This window comes from Mustela lutreola, chromosome 7 (genome assembly GCF_030435805.1).
Source record: "Mustela lutreola isolate mMusLut2 chromosome 7, mMusLut2.pri, whole genome shotgun sequence".
NCBI classification, from domain to species: Eukaryota; Metazoa; Chordata; class Mammalia; order Carnivora; family Mustelidae; genus Mustela; species Mustela lutreola.
This window is the reverse complement of record NC_081296.1, coordinates 116,241,584-116,262,967: the sequence shown is the minus strand read 5'-3', so window position 1 is coordinate 116,262,967 and position 21,384 is coordinate 116,241,584. Positions and strand designations below refer to the sequence as shown.

At 38.8% G+C, this 21,384-nt stretch overlaps 1 long non-coding RNA gene across 2 annotated transcripts in view; it reads left to right on the top strand.

The window, feature by feature from the left end:
* The window catches only part of LOC131836662 (uncharacterized), an 80,934-nt gene that overhangs the window by 26,659 nt on the left and 32,891 nt on the right, over window positions 1-21,384 (top strand). The window contains exon 3 of one of the 2 annotated variants that reach the window (XR_009355711.1): window positions 10,352-10,438. This is a non-coding gene — a long non-coding RNA (uncharacterized LOC131836662). Of the gene's footprint in view, window positions 1-10,351; window positions 10,439-15,034; window positions 15,080-21,384 lie in introns of those variants that run through there. The other variant, XR_009355712.1, reaches the window with a different exon arrangement.

Sequence of the window (21,384 nt, the reverse complement as noted above, 5' to 3'; positions counted from 1 at the left end):
AAGTGTGGAGAGACTCCGTATCTCTGGTTAGGGAGAGGAGCTGTTCTAAACCAGCGATTGCCAATCTCTGACGTGTGTGTGCACTGCTCAGAGGCCCTGGAAAATGCAAACTCGGCTTCAGTGGGTCTGGGTGGAGGCCGGGGTTCTGCATCTAACAGGCTCTCAGGAAATGTGACACGGCTGGTCAGTGCACCACACTCTGAGCGGGGTCCTCCTAGTTACAATACTTCTGCTGTTTGTGTCACCAGCCTTCTAGTTTCGCAGGCTGGGGAAACCTCACACTTTCCTTCCACTTTTTCTTCCCTCTCATTGCCTCTTCCAATCTTCTCTTTGCTGAGTCAGTTCATCTTTTAAAAATGTCTCTTTGGTGTCCACAGAGCCTAAATTGTGAGAGAATGATTTAGAAAATTGATATAACCGCTCTGTAGCTACTAAAATGGTGAGGACCATGAACTTGGCAAAATTTGTGTGATTCGGTATCATGAATATGAAAACATACATCATGTATGATTAACTCTAGGATACTCCCAACCCCAGCATTCTATATACAGAGGGAAAAGCGTAGGAAGCGAATATCCAAATGGGCTGAGTTTGGATGGTGGAAACATGGTCCTCTCCAGGTGTGTATTTTTTTTTCTTTTCCTGTAGCTCCTTTAATGAGTATTAGTATTTAAAAAATGAAACATTGTTTTCAAAGAATTGCCGGACCAGAGTTCTTCCCGTGCAAAGGTATTTCTGGAACCTTTAGGGACGGCTGCACTTTTTTCTAAGTATCTTTATCGGCTTTTCTTTCTCCTCATTCTTTGTCTTCAGGCTTCACTGACAGAAAAGGCCCCACTCTCCAAAAAGATTTTTCATGTCCCATTTCATGGGAGTGGAAGGAAATTCATCCCCTCCGTTCTCCAGGTTCTGCTTAATGGAGGAGATTAGCCTCTTTCCTAAACCGTAACATGGTACAGGATGCGGGTCCCCACATAGCCAGGTCTAACTTTCAGGCCCAGAGGGCTGATGCCATCCAGAATCTCACCCTGGCCCCTTTGGGGTCTGCTCTGTGTCAGAGGACAGGGAGGGGATGGGAGGGCGAAGTCACATGCAGCCCGGCCACAGCTGACGCCCGCAGCAACTTGGGATGCAGCCCCACAGCTGTGAAGCTGGCCAAGCAGCCAGCCACGTCCACAGCCGTGGAGCCTCCAAGGGAAAAAGCGCCATCGAGCCAGATGTTATTTCTAGAAAAAAATTGCTGTGGAACTTGGCCTCAGAATGGTGCATCTGTCCAACTTATCTCTGCTTGGTCATAGATGATGAAAACTCTGCTAGGAAGCCTGGAAAAAAACAAGGAAGAAGCATAACTTGACTTTGAAAAGAAAGTCATGAAAAAGATGTTTTTGCCAAAGCGTTTATGATGGAGTTTTTCATATTTCTTAGCTTGAGTTCATATTGAAATGTCCTTTCTGGGAAGAAAAAAGGTCTGTTAATCAGCTGCTGATAAACATTCTGCTTGATTCTACTTTTTATGTCCCAAAGGGTATGAGGAGGACACTTGGTTATACCTCAGAGGAGAGAAGGAAAACCCTTGCCTTGCCCTCGATTCTAGGCCTTTCTGGAAGAAACCTCCTACATTAAGCCACTGTGCTTTCCAGGACTGCTGGGTATGGTTGGATGGATTGCTCACTGCCCAAGAGTGCCCAGTTGAGGAACCCAGAAGGGGGTTAGAATGTAGCCTGTGCTCCACACAGAAGGCTGTGCCCTGCACAGGTTTGTGTCCAGCTGGGAGGGGTGTATTTTTATTGATAACACAATGATGCTGTCCACTTGCCGAGCGCTGTGCCTACACATTTACCTCCATGTGGACAGGATACGGTTTCCTAGTTAGCATAAAGGGTTAAGTGGGCGTAGAGCCCAACCTGACACCATCTCAGACCTTCAAACTGAGACCACTGCTCTCTTGGTTGCTGAGCCAGCAGCAGGCAAGTCTCCATCCTGATTGCAAACCAGAGAACTTGTTGGACTCTGTCCAGGGGCCAGAGCATTGGGCTCTGAATTTGTGTCTCCATTCTGATCTGGGAGGTTTTATCTGGAAGTCAAGGCTCTCCACTTATATTTAAGAGAAGGATTCTTGTCTTGTTTTCTGAGCCAAGTTGATATTTCAGAGACATGCCTAGTGTTTTGGTTCCTTTGGAGCTAAGGACCTGTCTTGGTCTGGCCATTCGCAGGCCAGGGATTTGAACAGAGTTTTGGTCCCCAGCCTGCTTATGGCTCCTAGTTTCCCCAGTGGTCCTTTAGATCTTGGCATATGACCTGCTTTAGAGTGAATTTCTTTATTCTTCCACTTACCTGTGTAGATGCTCCTACCAATTTGTGTTATACTTCTGAAGTTGACAGCTCCCCGGACTACTTCCTTTCTCTTTTGCCTTAAATGGCTGGACATGGTATTCTAAACTTTTCATTGAGGCCTGGCTCTCTCTGTTGGGTGGGTCTGGTTCGATGTCTGTTCTTTCCTAAGCCGCCTCATTCTGCTTTAGGGAGGAGGGCCATACTTGGCTATCCTCTGAGATGTGGAACTTAGCTCGGGGAAAGGCTGACTTTATATGAGCAACTAATCACTTAAATATTATAATGAATACTCCTTCCTACCAGGTGTGCAGTGTCTGAAATTCTGTCAAAGGCCCTTATCTCTTCAGGAGGGACAGGGTGGGGGACAGTGAGTTACAAATACTTATGGCCATTAGTTAGTAATATCATTATCTTTCTTAGCTATAGACTCCAGGGTAGCAGGCAGACATAGGAGGTCCAGGGAGAACAAAGAGAGACTTATACAGAGAACAAATTAGGGAGACATTGAGGACAACTCTTCCCTAATCTGGTCCCAGTCTTTGATAGAATTTGGATGCTGAGAATATATTGGGTAAAAATATTGTCCTTTAAGGTCAGTGGTGAAAGAAACAGAAACAGGATTCGGCTATTATTTGAAAGTAGGCAGAAAAGCTGAGGAACGAACCATAACTGCACCATGCAATAGATGATAACATAAAATAAGGACAAAAAATGGTTAGTGTCAGGAATGAGTTAGGGATAGAAGCCGAGGAATGATTGTGGGATCACAGACAAGAGGACTAGCAGTTAGACCTCCTGTCATCAACATTAAACCTTGAATGTGATGTACACACTCAGATGCTCACGTGAACACTCACTCCTCTGGGACAGGCTGGGGCACCTTTCTTCCTCCAGGGGAATAAGGGCAGTAGAGGCCCAGAAGGAAAGAGCTGAATATGCGATTGAGAGGTCACTAAGCAGGAACTTAAGAACGTCTTGTGATTTTCCTGAAGTATTAGTGTTATGGCATGGAAACTCACCCACCTGTGGGAGGGGTGGTCTGGAGTGGCGGGGCGGGGGCTTTGGTGTCAGTGGAGATGGGACTCTCTAGTCCTAGTTCAACCACTTATTTGTTGTCTATGCTTGAACACTTAACCTAAGTCCCCCTTTCCTCCTCTAGGAACTGGGTACGATAATAGTGCCTGTATCAGAGGGTATTGTGGGGATTACATGGGATTGTATGGGATCGTATGTTCTTACACCACATGATATTACAAACCTCCAAATAGAATGTCTGGCAGGGGGTGAATGTTTAGGAACGGTACCTCTGTTTTGGAGGAATGTCCTATTTTCCCACAAAACAACCTGGTATTCCTATCAGCAGAGTTCCCAGATGTCTAGAGAGGTCAGAGCACTTCCATTTTTCGAGTCTTCTGGTGCATGGAGAAGACTTATAATTTACATAACTGCATTTAAAATACCAATGCTGTTGGGGCGCTTGGGTGGCTCAGTGGGTTAAAGCCTCTGCTTTAGGTCATGATCCCAGGGTCCTGGGATTGAGCCCCGCACTAGGCTCTCTGCTCAGCAGGGAGCCTGCTTCCTCCTCTCTCTCTGCCTGCCTCTCTGCCTACTTGTGATCTCTGTCAAATAAATAAAATAAATAAAAACAACAACAATAAAAAAACGTGCACACATGGCATTGTGCAACACGGTTATGTTAGTCATATGATCCTGGTGGGCCTGAAAGAGCTCCAGGTTTAAAGTTGTATGGGGGAATGTCTTTCGGTTCTGTTCAGGTGTTTCCTGGAACTGAATGTTTAACCTTATTGTGGGTTAAGGTGAAAAGTCTAAATTTGAGGCTCGGGCTGATGGTCCTTCTAGCCCCTTATGTGATAAGCCTCAATGAAAGAGAAATCTGAGCTGTATAGACTATGTATTCTGTTTGTGTCTGCGGGTAGTAAAGTGTCCGCTTTTCTCTGGTCAGGGTAACAGATACACATGGTTTCGGTTCAACTTGTCTTTATTTCAGGAAAATCATTATGTGGGACAGGCACTGGACTAGGTATGAGGAGCTCTGTGTTAAGGTTTGAACCCATCCACCAGCAACAGGAAATGTGGATGAAGGTGCTTCTCTTCCTCAGGTCCAGCGTCCTGTCATTCAAATGATGGGGCTAGGATTCCATTTTCCAAAGGTCTAGGCTTTAGGTGTCTGTGATCCTGAGTGTGAGTGGAGTTTGCACACATGCAGGGGGCACACTCTCTTAAAGGCTGAAAGAATCAAGCAGATAAAAGATTTGACCTTGTACTTTTCAGACCAAATTAATTATGAAACGTAAATTAGGTAATTAATTGCTAAGTTAATTAAAGTGATTTCTTCTTGGAATAATCAAAGTTAATGGTATCTTTAGATTTTGGGGTATCTTTGCAAGATTTAAACATCAGGGAGAACAGTGAATCTGAAGGTAAAAGGAGTAAGGCATCAAATGTGAAAGGGACCATCCTAGAGTAAAAAAATTACCACCAACTTCTGCAGATACAACACCAGGATCCCAACAGACATTTTTCCATTCAATCCTCACTTTTTTTTTTTTTTAACTTAAATTCAGTTAGCTAACATATAGTATATACTTAGTTTCTGATGTAGTGTTCAGTAATTTATCAGTTGCGTATAACACAGTGCTCATCACATCACATGCCCTATTTATTTTTTATTTTTTTTTAAAGATTTTATTTATTTATTGAACAGAGAGAGAGATCACAAGTAGGCAGACAGGCAGGCAGAGAGAGAGGGGGAAGCAGGCTCCCCACTGAGCAGAGAGCCCGGTGCTGGGCTCGATCCCAGGACCCTGGGATCATGACCTGAGCCAAAGGCAGAGGCTTAATCCACTAAGCCACCCAGGTGCCCCACATGCCCTCTTTAATACCCATCACCCAATTACCCCATCCTCCTACCCACCTCCCCTTCTTCAACCCTCAGTTTGTTTTTTGTAGGTTAGAGTCTCTCATCGTTTTCTCTCTCTCTGATGACTTCTCTTTCAGTTTTTCCTCCCTTACCCCATGATCCTCTGCACTGTTTCTTATATTTTACATACGAGTGAAACATATGATAATTGTCTTTCTCTGATTCAGGCCTCACTTCTTTCATTTTCTCAATTGAGTTTCTTTTTAGCTTTATGATCTCTAAGTATCTTTGTCTGTCTAGTGTATTCCACTTTTATCCTTTCATTTTTAAAATAAGTTTAGATATAGGGCATAATGACTTGACTGATATGTATCATGAAATTATTACTACAGTAAGTTTATTTAACATCCATCGGCTCATTCAGATAAAAAAAAAGTTTTTGTACTTGTGGTAAGAACTCATAGGATCTACTCTTCTACGTTTAAAAAATGTATAAGGTTTAAAGTGGCAGAATCTGGAATATTTGTGAGCAAAAGGAAAATCATCTGTGAAACAACTCTGACTTCCTATTTTTTCTCTCTGCCAACAATGATCAGTTGGAAAGTAGGAAAACATTTTCCAGTAAATAACTCACATATTTGGACATGCCTAAGTGTTTAGATGAGCGATGAGAAAATAAATGTATAACTTTATTTGAAGAGAAAGTTAAAAGTCTATATTTGAGGTCTTTTGTGAAAGTGATTAAAGCATTAAAAATAGGAGAGATGTGTATTTAGAAGAAAACAGTATAAAGAAAAAGAACAAAAATTATGCTGTGAATTAAAATGTTTGAGAGATAAAGGGTATAGCAAAAGGCATTTAATGGAGTTGATTTATATATTTGAATAAAAATGTCTTTTGATTGGAGAAACAGATTTCCTTATAAAATTCTATTCACATAAGTTTTTCAAGGATAATGGGAAATTTACTACAATTCCAGATCAAGACAGATCTTAGGGTGGGTTATGGGTTTAACAGTTGTTCTCAAATTTCACCCTTAGAGGTTTTATTCCTTTGGATTCTGAGGATCATCTGTCCCTCCAAGGCCCCCAGGAAAAAGGGAAATATTTCTGGAGAGTATGGTTGTAATCTTTGATGTTTTTTTGAAGTTAAGGATGCTATCTGAGTGTGTCCCCGGGACTGGAGGAGGAGACAAAGGGACATAATCCCTTCTATTTCACAGATCAAGCAAGAGCTGTGTTACCCGGAGCTATGTGGAAGGCTAAAGGCTGAGAATCAGAACAATGACTTGTTAATTCAAATTCTGAGGATTATCTTGATCAGAAGGGCAGGGAACTCATTCTTGGAAAGTGAGTGCATGGATTCCAAGGGAAAGAGTAATGACCTCTAAGTGCATAGAATACTTGTGATCGCCCTTCATAGAGGTTTCTTTTGTTCACAACTGAACCCAACCTACTGTCCTGCGAAGTCGCTAAAGCAATCTTAGAAACTAAAAATTCAGTTTATGCCTTTGCCTAGGGGGTCACTGAGTATCTTTCTCCACCTAGTGGCCAGCGCCTCCCAACCACAAAACTAAAAGACTTATTATAGCAGCGAAACAAGTGAGGTTTCTTGTTTTGTAATACCAGGCTAGCGAATCCTAGAGTGAAGAAGATATTTAAGCATATGTTTGGAAAAGCCAGTGGGCGTATTAATAATTAGGTTGGCTTGCAAAGCTTCCATTGTTCAGATGACATGCTTTGCATTCTAGTGGAGAAGGAGCAGTCGGGAATGCTTGCTGATCAAATAATGCACACGAGTGGAGTTAAAAGCTTGAGGCCAATTTTATAATATGAAGTGTTCACATTATAAAACCCACTTTCCAAGGACAGAAGAAGATGAGAAGAAGAGATTTAAAGAACCTCTAATTATTACTTTTTGGTGATTTTTGGATAATCTGTCTCAGTTATGCTCTGAGCATACTATAGGAACTCAATAAAAGCCTTCTGCATTTAATTGAATTTTATAGATCCTTCTGTGCCTCAATTCTTAAATTGTTCTTGTTATTTCTGCTTCTCCCACCTAAAATCCTATTCCACTAAAAACAAATACATCTTCTGAACTATGCACATAAGGAGGATTTTCCAGTTGTTTTCACGTTGGTCTTGGCAGAATTTGACACTGTTGAGTACTCTGTCCTCCTGGAAACACTTGTCTTCTTCTCTGCTCTGGTTTCCATGACACCATCCTCTTCTGCTTGCCTCCTACTTCCCTGGCAGGATTATTTTTTTTTGTTTGTTACCTAGTGTCACCCTCATTTCTTGGTCTCTTAAGTACTCTTGAGGTTTTATTCTTAGATCTCTTTTCTTCTTACAGCTTGTTGTCCTCCATGGTCACGTATCACCATTTGAATTCTGATGTCCACACTGGTGGTTTCCAGTCGCTGGCTTCAGCTCCACCCAGTTTCTCCTGAGCTCTAGACTGAGTTCTGGTCTGTCTGTTAGATCCTTCCACCACAACATCTTGCAGCCACCTAGAACACTAGGAAGTCCTAAATGAGCTCATCCTTTTCTGGCCTTCCTACTTAAACCTTTGCCTACGTTATCTATCTGGGTATGTGACATTGTTATTCAGTATTCAGAACCCAGAGGATGAATGGTATTGGCTTTATATTAACAATAAGAACAACGATTCATTAAACAGTTAGAATTTTCCATATCCTGTACTTAGCATTTCATAAATTGTGCCAGATAGGTTCTGAACCCACAACATATGGCCCATATCAGCTTGATTTTAGTGCAGCTATGGTGAAAAGTTCTGTGCTGTTTGCCATTACCCCACCCCAAGGACATGCCTTAGGACTTCCTCTGAAGCTGGGGAGGGCTGCCTAGCCAGTGAACAAGCCATCCAGGAAGTAAGGGGAAGATTAAAACTTCTTAGCAAATGAGGAGTGTGAGTTAGTGGATAATCATGTCCTAGCTTCCTATCCTGCAGAAGTATACTTTTGAGGGCCATTCTACAAGGTTCCTCCAAAGTCCCCTTGTAGGATTGAGCCACCGTTGCCCAGGTTGGGCACCAGTCCAACAATGTATTCTTAGTCAGCTTGGCTTTCCTCCTTTTCTTGCCTTACCCTCCCAGCTCCTGGGGAGCACCTCCTAAAACAGAATTCTGAACCTGAGTTCAGGCTCCACTTTTGGGAAAACTCAAATTGAGACACACACCTTTAATCCTCACAATAGGTCTTCCTGTGAGATTATGGTATGATTAGCCCCATTATAAAGATAAGGAAACTAACACACAAAGGAGGTAAGTAGATTTACCCAGGGTTATTCAGCCTTCTGGTTGAAGAGCTGGGATTTGAACACAGGCAGTCTGACTCCCAAACCTTTTCCCTGCCAAAACAGTGGCCTGATGGGCACGGGAGAGAATACCTGAGCAGTTAGACTTGACTGGCTCTAATAGCCATATGTCATTTTCCCTTCAATGTCAAGAGATTTTTTTTTTTTTTCTCAGTGTTTTTCAGTTCTGTGTTGAGAATTCTCAGGAGATTTTTGGTTTGATGTTGAATAGAATAGAAATATTTACAGTTAAAGAACTGTATGTCTAAAAGAGAAAACAAAGTACGCTTATATTTTTGGACAACTCTAAAGGATATTAATATTTTACATGGGAAAATATTCATGATTGCTGAAACTTTTTGGCACTTTGCACACTTGAAGTGAATGTTTGGATGTTCTTGTGAATCTCTCTGCTTTTTGTTTCTCTTAAATGAGTATGTACCTTCACTGATAAAAGGCATTTAAATGTAGATAAAAATGTGATAATGTTATACTAACACATGGTAAGAATTTTAGAAACATTAGTGGTTCCTTGTATAATCATAGATTCAGACAAAAGGAAAAATAAAATGTGAGAATTCATCTGAATTTAGAGTAGCGGTAGATTTTGAAACATTTTTTCAAATTGGAAATAGGATGAGGAAAAGGAACCATGTGTTTCCCTACGTGCTTGAGATACATGATCTCCTTTTACTTCCCATCAACCCTGCAAATATTCTTGTCATTTTTCTTGTTTTATGGTTGAGGGATTAAGTTTAAAGGATCTCACAAACTCCCTTCAAACCACACAGTTATGAAGTGGCAAAACTGGGATTCACACCTGGTTTGGGTAAGTCTTGTTACTGTGCCTGGGCAATAGAATGTATGATCAGGATGCAAGGATTTTGTAGTCACACATTTATAATATGTATGTCTTTCCTGGTTACACAACATGTCACACCGATGGTGTGGTGTAGGATATGCACAAATACAAGTTCGGTGGACCTTAAATTAATGCAAACAGTGACCTCCCTTGGAATAGCAACCTCCACATTTCCTTAGACAATGTTCTCAGGAGAAGTCAAGAATTTTACATATAATATAAACTCAAAAGTATTCTAATTTATGAAACTACCAATCCTGGCTAAACCACCTCACCAAAAAGAATTAATTTGCATCACTCTTTTACCAGAAAAATGTCCACTGTGGGATGTTATCTTTTATACCAGGGGTTGGCCCACTGACCAGCTTGCCACCTGTTTTTGTTCAGCCTGTGAATTAAGGGTTTTTAAATCATTAAATGTTTTTCTAAAAAAACCAAAGGAAAAGGAATATTTCATAACATGAAAATTGTATGAAATTTAAGTTTAATGTGTTTAATAAATAATAAATAATAAAGTTAATAAATAACATGAAAATTGTATGAAATTTAAGTTTAATGTGCTTAATAAATAATAAATAATAAAGTTAATAAATAAGTTTAATAAATAAACTTTTATTGGAACACAGCCCTACTCATTTGTTTGCATGTTGTGTATAGCTGTTTTGGCGCATCTGAGTTGAATAGTTGTGACAGAGAGCATATGGCTCTCAAAATCTAAAAGATTTACTATCTGGTACTTTACAGAACAAGTTTGCTGACCCTGTTCTACACTATTTGGTGGCTAGAAGTGAAACTTGGAGCATTGGCTTTCTATGGCTTTGTTTTATAAAAACCATTAAAATCCAATGCAAATAAGATGTACACTCAAATACTAATGTGCATTTATGCCTTGTTTGTACCTGCTAGATTATCTTCTCTACTTTTAAAATAACACTGTCTTGAAACTTATTTTTCCAGTGTTTGTTCCAGTAATAAACAGACAAAGGGGTGCAAGAAGTGAATTCATATTGGGACCGAGTTATTATTTGGAAAGCAATTTTCCAGGTAGGATATTAGTAGAGTAATGGTGATCTAGGAGTGTACAGTTTAGAAATCACTATTGTACACCAAGTCACATTTAATCTTGATTTAATTTAACTTTTTGAGATCATATTATTATTATTCTCTTTTGATTGCACATAGGAAACTGAGGGTGTGTGAGATTCTTTGACTTGTTCAAGATCCCCAAATCAGTAACGATCAGAACCCAGACAACAGACACTGTGGTTACTTCCTTTCCTTTTTCTTTTTTTGCGGGGAGAGGAGAAACTTCATTGTTAAAAGGAGACATTTATGTTTTTACATCTATGAGCAATACAAATATTTTTGGTATCAGAAAAGTGATGGAAATTTACTTAAAATAACAGCTTTTAGAATTTTGATTTTATTTTTGGATGTTTTTGTTGTTTACAGTGTTTTTTTTTGAAGCAACATCCTTTTATCACCATAATTGCCAATATTTCCTTGTTGCCAGTTAAATTGTCAGCACTGAAATAGATTTTGCAGGTAGTGACATATGTGAGTGTATACTAAAATGATTTTTACTTATACAGGTAATATAACTATGAACAAATATGTTCATTTGATTATAGAAAAATGCCCATTTCAGTATTTTTCTGAATGAAAACCAATATTTTAAGTGAACAAAATATATTAAAAAGAAAAAAATGTCGCAAGACATATGATTGAATTTAACAGGGTCCTAATAAGTGCTTTGTTTGGATTTGTAGTTTACTTAAATCCTATAAAGTTATTTATTTTTCACACTCAAAAATATTAATACTGAATAGATGCAAGCACTATGTCAGGTATTGGTGATGGGAGGTTATCCTGTGCTTTTATTAAGTTCATGGTATATGCACAGGAGCCAATAATTACAATATAATTCAGGTTGATATGTGCCACCATGGAAATCTATGTGAAAATGCTATGGCTACTAATTAAGTCTGATTAGAAAACAAGAATACTGTCAGAGGGTCAGTGGAAACATTGGGTGAATGGATGGTTCCATCTAGATAGAAAATGTAGAAGAGAATATAAAAGGGAAGTTTAGGTGATTGAAAGCAAAAAAACAGATGAGAGAGTTGGGGTGTGGAGAAGTTAGTGAGTTTGGTTTGGACAAGTTGAACCACTAATCGTCTGGTGAGAGCTAATATAAGAAAACATGGTTGCAGTATTTTGTGACAAGTATTGTGATCAGTAGCATGGTGTACCAACAGGAACACCATGGGCACTAACTTTTACCAAGTGAGGAAATCCAGAAGAGATTCCTGAAAGAAGTCACCTCTGCAGAGACACTTGAAAAAAAGAGTTATCTGGATAAGATGGGGAGACAAGAACCATCATATGTGACTTTGTAGATGCTATATCACTCTAGGGGATTCTGTTCACATAGACTCAGATGTGAATGGAGTTCCCCTGGAGTTCTTCAGTGCTTATCCTGTGCAACCATACATACATGCTGGTCCTACATGGGAATGGATATTTGGTGTTCTGTAGAAAGGAATGAGAGTGTGTGTGTGTGTTCCTGGAAGACTAGGCCACAAGAGAAGATAAGAGCTCTGAGTAAGGAGAAAGCATGATATGGTCAAGCAGTGAAAAAATAGATTTTAGTTTCTGTCATAGAGTGAAAGAATGTGGTGGTGAAGTAGGGGAGAAAGGACCAGAACTAAAGCTACAGTGGTAAGTATGGACTAATCACCCAGAGAGTTGAAGTCAAATAGGATGTTGGGGCTAGAGATGGAGAGAAGTGAATAAACAAATATAGCAGGAACAGATTTAGGAGACAGGCTTGAGATGCTTATAGGAAATTCTAGAAAGTGATATCTAATTAAAAAAATAAGAGCAAACACTTTGTGTTTATTATGTTTCAGGGACCGTTCTAAAAACTTTACATATATTATATAAAAAAACCCTTTATATATACTAAAGCATTTAATTGGAAAAAGAATCCTATGGAGTAGGTAATGTTATTTACCAACCCCCTCCCCCAATTTTACAGATAAAACTGTAGGACAGAGAGAGCTTAGGTGACTTCCCCAAGATCATCCAGCCCAGGTATTCTGGTTCAAGTCCATGCTCTTAACTATCACGTTCCTCTGCCTTACAATAAGAAGTCAAAATAATAGAACTGACTGGAGATCAGGCATGAGGGGGCAGTAGGTATAAATCTGGAAATCATCAGTGGAGAGAAAGGAAAGACTCAGAGAGTCTGGTGCCCTGCAAGTGAAGGGAAAAGCTTTATAATAGGAACCAGTGGACAACATCAAGGGCAGCACAGTATTCTATTTAAAGAAGTTACTGGTCTTCACAGGCTTTAATAATAAAGGTAGAAGACCTTAGTAGAAGCAATCTTAGAAGGATGATGAGGGCAGATGTTAGCACATACCGGATTGAAAAGTGGATGTGTGCTAGAAGTAATTGAGGGAGTCAAGATAGATGTTGATGGAAATAGAAGAGGGGGCATTATCTAGAGGAAGGTTGGTCAAGAAGGGGGGGCAGATATCTATCCTATCTATCTATTTATCTATCTATCTACCTATCATCTTTCTCAAGGTGATATGCCACCACAGTTTGTGCATCAACAGGTGGGGTACTTTTGATACTGGCTATATATTAGTTTCATCATAGTGCCGTCTTTCTGATGTGCCAGTCAGAAATGAAGGGTCTTTCTGCTTTAACTACTTCTAGCATACCCACCTCATGCATGGAATGGAGAGTAGTGCCTAGAGAGCTGTGCAAAGTCCCCGAGTTTGCTTAGAGTTCCTTCTTCCTTTTGCTTTTAAAGGTCTACCTCGTATCAGTTCCTACTGCTATTCCCTCTTCACTTGGCTCCCTTTTCTCATTTTGTTCCATATGCGCAGTTGACTCTGGAACCAACTTGGTAACTCTGTAGGGTACACTGCTTTTGGCTGTGGCCCCTTGGCACTACCTGTCCTACAAAAGGTCCTCCTAGTACTACTGGTAAAGCTCACAATAGTCCTCACAAAGAAAGTGATGAGTCACTGGAGTAATTTCTAGGCATGCTTAGAGATTGAGGGGAAAAACCCCGTAGGATGGAGGTATTTTGTCTACTTGATTACTGAATTCATATCCAGGGCCTTCTCAAATCTTTACTTTTTTTCTCTTACTGATAAAAATTATGTTGTTGACTCCTATTCTTTCAATCAATGGAAAAATAAAACATGAATGAAAAAGTTACGTCTTTCTTAACACTCTGTCTGGCTTGTCTATGTATGTATGTATGTGTGTGTGTATCTATCTAACCTATTAATGTGTGATCATCATCTACCAGTCTATCAGTCAGTCAACTGTCTATCTCATGTTAAGTTATTGGAAAGTAGGAGCTTTTTTTCCCTTGAGTAGTCACTGATATTGTGTTTTTAGGAACATGCTTTTGTTCCACAAATTTTAACTGTTGATGTAAAAAGAAAAGAGATTTATAACCAGAGCCTGTGATTCTGTTAGTCTAGAAAGGTCCATGTTAAGGTTGAAAAAATTATCTCAACAATGTTTTACAGTGACAGTCAAAAGCAAAGAGATACCTTCTGCACTGTGAAAGTTTTCAGTTGTGAATGATCAATATTGGATAGTTGTGAAATGTATCTATGAAGAAAAATTTAATTGGCAAAACTCTCTGAAGTCTTACTATTTTTTAAATGTATATTTTCGAGGTGCCTGGGTGGCTAAGTCAGTTGGAAGGCTGCCATGTCCTGATCTCAAGGCTCAGGTCATAATCTTAGGGTCCTGGGATCGAACCCTGCATTGGGCTCCTTACGCAACAGGGAGCCTGCTTCCGGATTTTCTCTTTCCATCTCTCCATCTCTCTCTCAAGTAAATAAATACATCTTAAAAAAATAAATATATTTTTAGTGTAGTCCTTTTTCCCCCCACTCTGCATTTTATTTGATTTTCTTGCCTCTATCTTCTACATCTTTATTGTGCTTTTTCTGTTGCCTCTTCCTCCTTGTGTTCTTTGTAATTTAGTTTTCATTTCCGAAATGGCTTTGTTGTTTTCTTTTTCTTTTCTTTTTTTTGGGGGGGAGGGATCCTGTGTGCTGTCAGTTCTTGTTGCATGCTATCACTTCCTCTCATCTGGCCATCTGCTTGCTGAGTTTGGGTATTTCTCCTTTATAGTTTCAACTGCTACATAAAAATTTAAGACTCTCAGTTGGAATGTTAGATTATACTTCTTATCTATTTTGAGTCCGTGTTTTTCTGGTGTTTTCACTCTTTTTCTATCTTTTAAATTTTTCTCATAGGATCTTGGTGTGAATGTAGAGCATATTGCTTTGTTGTTAATCATATTTTAATGAGATAGATTTTTGTGCTATCTACAGGAGGTTCCTGTGGAGGCATAAGGCCAGGGTGGATCCCTGGGCTTCCCAGCTCAAAGTCATCCTCCTCTGTGACCCTAATGAAAAACCTCAAGTCTGGCCTTCCTGTGTGGTTCCAACTTTTAAAATTATTGTGTTTTTATTCAAGTGTAATTGACATACAGCATTATATTAGTTTTGGGTAGACAATGTAATGATTCAACACTTCCATTCATCACTGGGTGCTCATTGTGGTAAGTGTATTTTAATCCCTTTCACTCCTCCCCTTCCTCCTCCTCCCCTCTGGTCACCACCAGTTTGTTCTCTGAAGGTAAGTCTGCTTTTTTGTCTCCTTTTTTCTTTGCCGATTTGTTTTGTCTCTTAATTTCCACCTATGAGTGAAATCATATGGTATTTGTCTTTCTCCGACTCTTTATTCTTTCTACCCCATCACTGGGCAGCAATTATTTGAAGTTTTCTAATTTTCTGTTTCCTGGTTTCCCTGAGAATAAAGTTTACATGTTTATTCTCCTTGCTGTTCTTTGTGATGGGCAGATTCAGTGCTATGCTGCTCCTGTGTTCCCACCAGAATCAAATCAATGTAATGTAGTGCTTGTTAGTCCTCAAATTTATTTGGGCCCCAAACTTGATTCTCCATTTCCCAGATCTGCAAGCTTGTTCCCAAGCCACAACTAAGGTGATAAATAACACTTAGTTTGAAGAAATATGGGGATAAATATGGAGATTAAAACAGATTATTTTTTATTTTATGTTTGTATCTCTTTTCTCCTATGTGAAAAATATTACTTCCTAATGACATTTCCTATTTACTGTATTTTAAAAGTAGCAGTCACAATATTTCTACTAAAAGTAATATAGCTGAATGTAGCTTGTGATTTCGTGGCAGTTCTTTTGTCTTTTGTATACATTCCCAGAGGAAGATATATTTGATATATAATATTTTAATAGTCACTTGATGGGATTCTTCTCCATGTAATCATACCATCAATTTGATACACTATTAAATACATCTGTTTCAGATTGTTATCTTTATAGAGTATTCCTTTTTAAATCTATTTGTTTTAAGTTACATAAAAACATTTATATGGTTCCAAAATTAGAAGAGTAAACAAAGTATATTCAGAGACACAGCTTTCATCTTTGTTGCCTGTACCCTATTCTTTTCCTCTCCACTTTATTCATTTTTGGTTTATTCACCAATTTCTGCTCTTTGGTAAATAAACATATTTACATCTTCCTACCTCCATTCTTAGATAAAAGCTGTCATATAATAAATACTTTCCTGGGTTTTGATTTTCCACTTGACACTATATCCTGGAAATCATATCCTCACATAAAAGCAGGGTATAAAGTTCTCTCTCCCTCTGTTCTTCTCTCTGTTCCTCTTCTGCTTTTCTTCTCTCCCTTCCTCCCTCGACTTTCTTTTTCTTTTCTTCTTTCTTTTTCAAAACTGAGGTATAATAACATATATACAGCAAGGTGCACAAATCCAAATTGTTCAATTCTGGGAATTTTTTACTATGTGATCACTACCAGATCAAGATACAGAAATTTATCCCCATCCAAAATGCTCCCTTTTGTTACTTCCCAGTCAGTATTTTGCAAAGGAAACCACTTCCTGATGTCTATTTTCATGGATTGGTTTTGCCTAATGTAGACATTTGAATAAAAAGTCTTTTATGTCTGGTTTCTAACATCATGGCTGTGAAATTTATTCGTTCTCTTCTGGTGTTGTGTCATATTCAATAGTATGATTACACCATAGCTTATTATTCAGTCTGTTATTGATAGACAATTTTTTCTAAATTTCTGAGAATATTTTAGTTTCATATGCATGTCTATTTTTTTTTTTTTTTAAAAGACTAGGTCTTCATGCACTGAATTGCATAAACATCTTGTGAAATATATATCCATGAATGTATTTCTAGAACCTTTACTCTGTTAGGCTGGCTTGTGTCTACGCTTCCACTGCTTTACTTCTTGAATACTAAAGCTTCAGATTATCTTGAAGTCAGGTAAAGGAATCCCCAGCTTTGCTCCTTAAAAAAGAAAATTGTTTTGACTCTTTTCCTATAAATATTAGAAATAGTGTGTTGTTTATTAAAAAATGCTAGGATTTTTTACTAGGATTGTATTGAATCTACAGAGCAATTTGGGGAAAACTGACAGCACTATATTGAGTCTTCTAATCCACAAACACTGTATATCTTTCCATTTATTTAGGTCTTTGACCCAATTGTTACTGCTTTGTTAAGGGCACATATTTTGCTCAAGTTGTACCTGAGGTGTTATTATAAGTAGTACATTTTTAAATTTTTCAATTTCCAGTTTTTAATTGTGTGTTCAAATATAATTGACTTTTGAACATGGATCTTATATCTTATGGTCTTGCTAAGCTCAGTTATTAGTTCTAGGGTTGTTTTTTCCCCAGATTCAGTGGGATTTCCACTCTGACAATCATGTTGTCTGAGCATAGGTCACAATCTGTATGGCTGTATTTCTTTCTTGCTTATTGAATTGACCAGGAATTACCTCTTTTATGCTCATACTTTTCATGTGTAATTTAGGTGTTGATCAACGATTGAGGAAAATTTACATGCAGATCATGGGGCTTTCTTTCCCAGGGCTCCCTTCTCTTTGTGCTTTTAATCTAAAAGCTCCTGTGGTTGCCCAGATACCAGACTCTCTCTCCATAGTCCATTAAGACCAGTGTATTTCTGGCAGAGGTCTAATCCTCTGCTTACCGGAAACTGGAAAGCAACCGCAGGGCAAGGGCCAGATGAAAAGGATAAAGCTTACTACCTGTACCTTCTTTTCCACGTGCATCACAGCACTTCAAATCCTTGCCTGCACTCATTCCCCCTCAATTCTTGCAGTGACTTTAACATATTTTGTCCAGGTTTTGTAATTTTTTCAGTGGGATGGATTAGTTTGCTATCAGCTACTCCATTACGACGGGTACCAGAAGCTTTTAAGTGTACTTTTATGTGAAAGAAAGAAGGAAGATAGTAAAGCTGGTATTGAGGATTTATTTATACAAATGACTTGCAGCCTTTTCCTTTTTGTAGGAATCAGGCTGTGACTATTGAAAGTGTTTGGAAACACCAGCCAGGCTGAGGTGTGGCTGATTTGGTATCTGCGGCATGGACATTGTTTGTCACCATGGTACAGTGGTTACAGTTTCCAAAGTGGAACCCTAAATAAGACTACGTACACAAGATACACCACTCTAGTTTTTTCCTTGAATTTCCTGATAACATGTGTGCTTGGTGTCACCACCTTTATCTTGCTCTTAAGAGTCCAAGACAGGCACTTTGGGGATCCCTGCCAACACCCCACTCTTTTATTGCCCTAGGCAGTGACTCAAGAAGTATTAATCAGAATGATTCTTACAAAATGTTGCTGATTCCTCTCTATCTGAAATGTCTATTGCCATTTAAAATTTTTATTTCTAACCTTGAGGCTCTCACCATTTCTACTATGCCAGCAAGTGTTACCCTTTGATGCACTTTCCCCCTAACCAAGCTCCTCTGAGTTTCGATCAGGACATGTTTAACACTTTCTGATTTGTTTCACACCTTTCTTTGATAGACTCAGCATTTACATTTTCAGTTTGATTTCAGACTGGTTTCTCCCTTTCCTTGCTAAATTACTATGTTACCTCCCATGCTCTGGGCCCCAGGTAGAGTATAAATTTTTTTAAGAAAAGGACTTTGTCTTCTATATATTTTGTGCCTACCTCAGATCTTGACAGAATCTGTTGTTTCACAGCTGTTCCATAAATATGCTCACCAGCTAAATTACAGTTTTACATAACATTAACTTTAGTTGCTATAAGTATAGGTTTTCAAGGTTATTTTTTCAGATGTTATTGATGTTCCTAAAATTAAACAGTAAACGATTGAAGTGTAAGAGCTGCTCCAAGGAAACCACAAATATCATTGATATCCGTTGTTCATGTAGTGCTAGAGGACAGATATTACTAACATTTTTCAATGATTCTTAACTTCAGGGATTTATAATTGCAACAGTGAAATAGAATGTACATGAAATTTCAGGAACGTACAACACCAAGCTGTTTCAGAAACAGAGCTAGTGGTGCAGTGTGTCTGCTGCAATTTCTTGTAGGATTGCTGGGTACTTGGGTCATGTTGTGTCATGATGGAAGGAATGCTCATTGTCTTTCTGACATGCCCAGCAGCCCTTGCTTGTGATCCTTTAATCTTCTGCTGTTGGCCTTGTGGTCAGATAAATTATAGTAGAAGAGTATAGACATTTATAATGAGACTCAATTTGCTCTGAAAATGAAGACCATAAGTGAATGTTTTTCTTCTTGTATTTCCTGATAGGACTTCAAATCGAGAGACAAAATAAATGTTAGAAACATCTAGAAGTTAGTCAAAGAAATTGAAAGTGATCACAAGCTCTTTGAATTACATCTGTGTTAACATTGAGGCCTGTTCCTTATTCTCTCCATGCTGAGACTTCATTTTTTTGTCAGAGATTAATGTTCCCTCTTTCTTCATACAGAAGATTAAAGAGGGCATATGAATATGAAACATGTGCTTTTCATTAATCAAGGTTTTAATTCATCTTCTTTAGACATCAAAAGGCATAAATCATGGTGTGAAGTGTTAGAATTATATAATACAACTAGTATGAAGTGGGTAGCTTTATTTGCAATTTATTAAATGTATTTAGAAGAAATGCATTTCTTCTCATGGTCTATGAGGAGTTGGGTGATGGGTGATGATACTTGCCCAACAGGAATTATTTGGTTTCTTTTAATAGAAGCCTAAACTTTCCTTTTCTTGGGAAAAACAGAGAGTTTGGTGGGAGGAAGCAGTGGCCATGTGGAGGGAAGAAGGTGTGCCAGGTGAAGGAAAATGTAGCTAATTTATTGTGTAATACAGTTAGAATTGTAGTGCTATAAATGATAAGAGAGATGATCTACTCCTGATCTTTGTGTTCCAGATGAAAAAAACTGATGTTTAGAGTAGAATTGGTGGGGTGGGTTTGGGGGGCGCCTGGGTGGCTCAGTTAGTTAAATGTCTGACTTCGGCTCAGGTCATGATCCTGGAGTCCTCTAATCGAGTCCCGCATTGGGCTCCCTGCTCAGTGGGGAGTCTGTTTCTCCCTCTGACCCTTTCCCCACTCATGCTCTCTCTCTCTCACTCTCTCTGTCAAATAAGTAAATAAAATATTAAAAAAAAAAATAGAGTAGAAGTGGACTTGCATGAGATCACACCTCAGCCAGGTAAAGTGTTCTTTATCACCCCAGAACTGTCACAACCCACACTCAGTACTCAGGCTGCTCTTCAAGAGTAGGGAGTTTCCGCAGCCCCTCAGAATACAAAGAATAGCTTCATGGGAGAAGTTCCTGCTGAGGGTATTTGTTCCATGAGCTAGGGGAACAAGAACATTCATACTTAGTTTTTAAAGGTCTTTATGACAAGGTCAAGCAGGGTCAAATGAACACTATCAAGGAGCCTCATTCTCATGCAAGCTGTCTGCCAACTCCCTTCTAGCTATCTGTTCTCATATCTGGTGAGCTAGTTCCCTTCTGCTAAACCAGCAGCACAGCTCCTGTGAGATTGCTCAGAGGGAAAAGTGAAGGTAAATACAATACCAATTCTAACACTGCTGAATTTTGCTGACTAGGGCCAGGTGGTTTTGACATTGTAAATAAAGGCAAAGTCGTTTAAATTTTTACAATGTCTGGTATTTTGAAAATTTGTGGTAATTAAAAAACAACACCAGACCAAACCAGAAATGGTTGAAAAATATTTAAATGTCACCAAAGGAATCTTCTCTCACTCTACCCTTCCTTTTTCTGCTCCATGGTACCACCGGTATCTGATTAATAAGATTCCAGCTCTTTTGCTGTGTGTACATAAACAAAAGAATGACGATTTTACTCTGTTTTTATAAAAATGAAGCTGTGCCTATTACACTATTACACTTGATTTTTAACCTCAGTAATATTCTTGGATTGCAACACATATCAAGAACTAGCTATATACGATTCCATAGTAAGATTAGTCTATTATGCATTATAACATTTCTGTGTTGGAGAACATAAAACTTGGCTTTGGTTTTTTTACTTACCAGAAATACTGGACTGAATATTCTATACCTATCTCTGTGAACATGTGTGATCATTTCCTTAAGCTAAGTCTGTACAGGTTGACTTTTTTCGTTAATACATTAAGGCATTGAAAATTTTTCTAGGTCAAGTCAGTTCATCTTGAGGATTTGCTATAGAGGTGAGAACCAGGGTAAAAAGATAGATCTATGTAGAAGTCCTAAGTGTTCTCTGTTCCAAAAATCTACAGGGATAAAGAAATGAAAATAATGAGTTTCTCTTACTCATTTTGGTGTTCACTCAAAGTGGCTCTGAGCCAGGGCTTGTCAAGATAGTAATAAGACTTGATGATTAGCTAAAAGGACTTAACAGGATTTAGAAAAACTGTTACACTCACAGTTATGGTTTATTGTAGCGAAAGGATACAGATTAAAATTAGCAAATGTGAAAGGTGAGTGGATGAAGTTCAGGAGAAACCAGACATAAGCTTGTAGGTGTCTTCAGCGCAGTCACATGAGTTTGCCTCATCT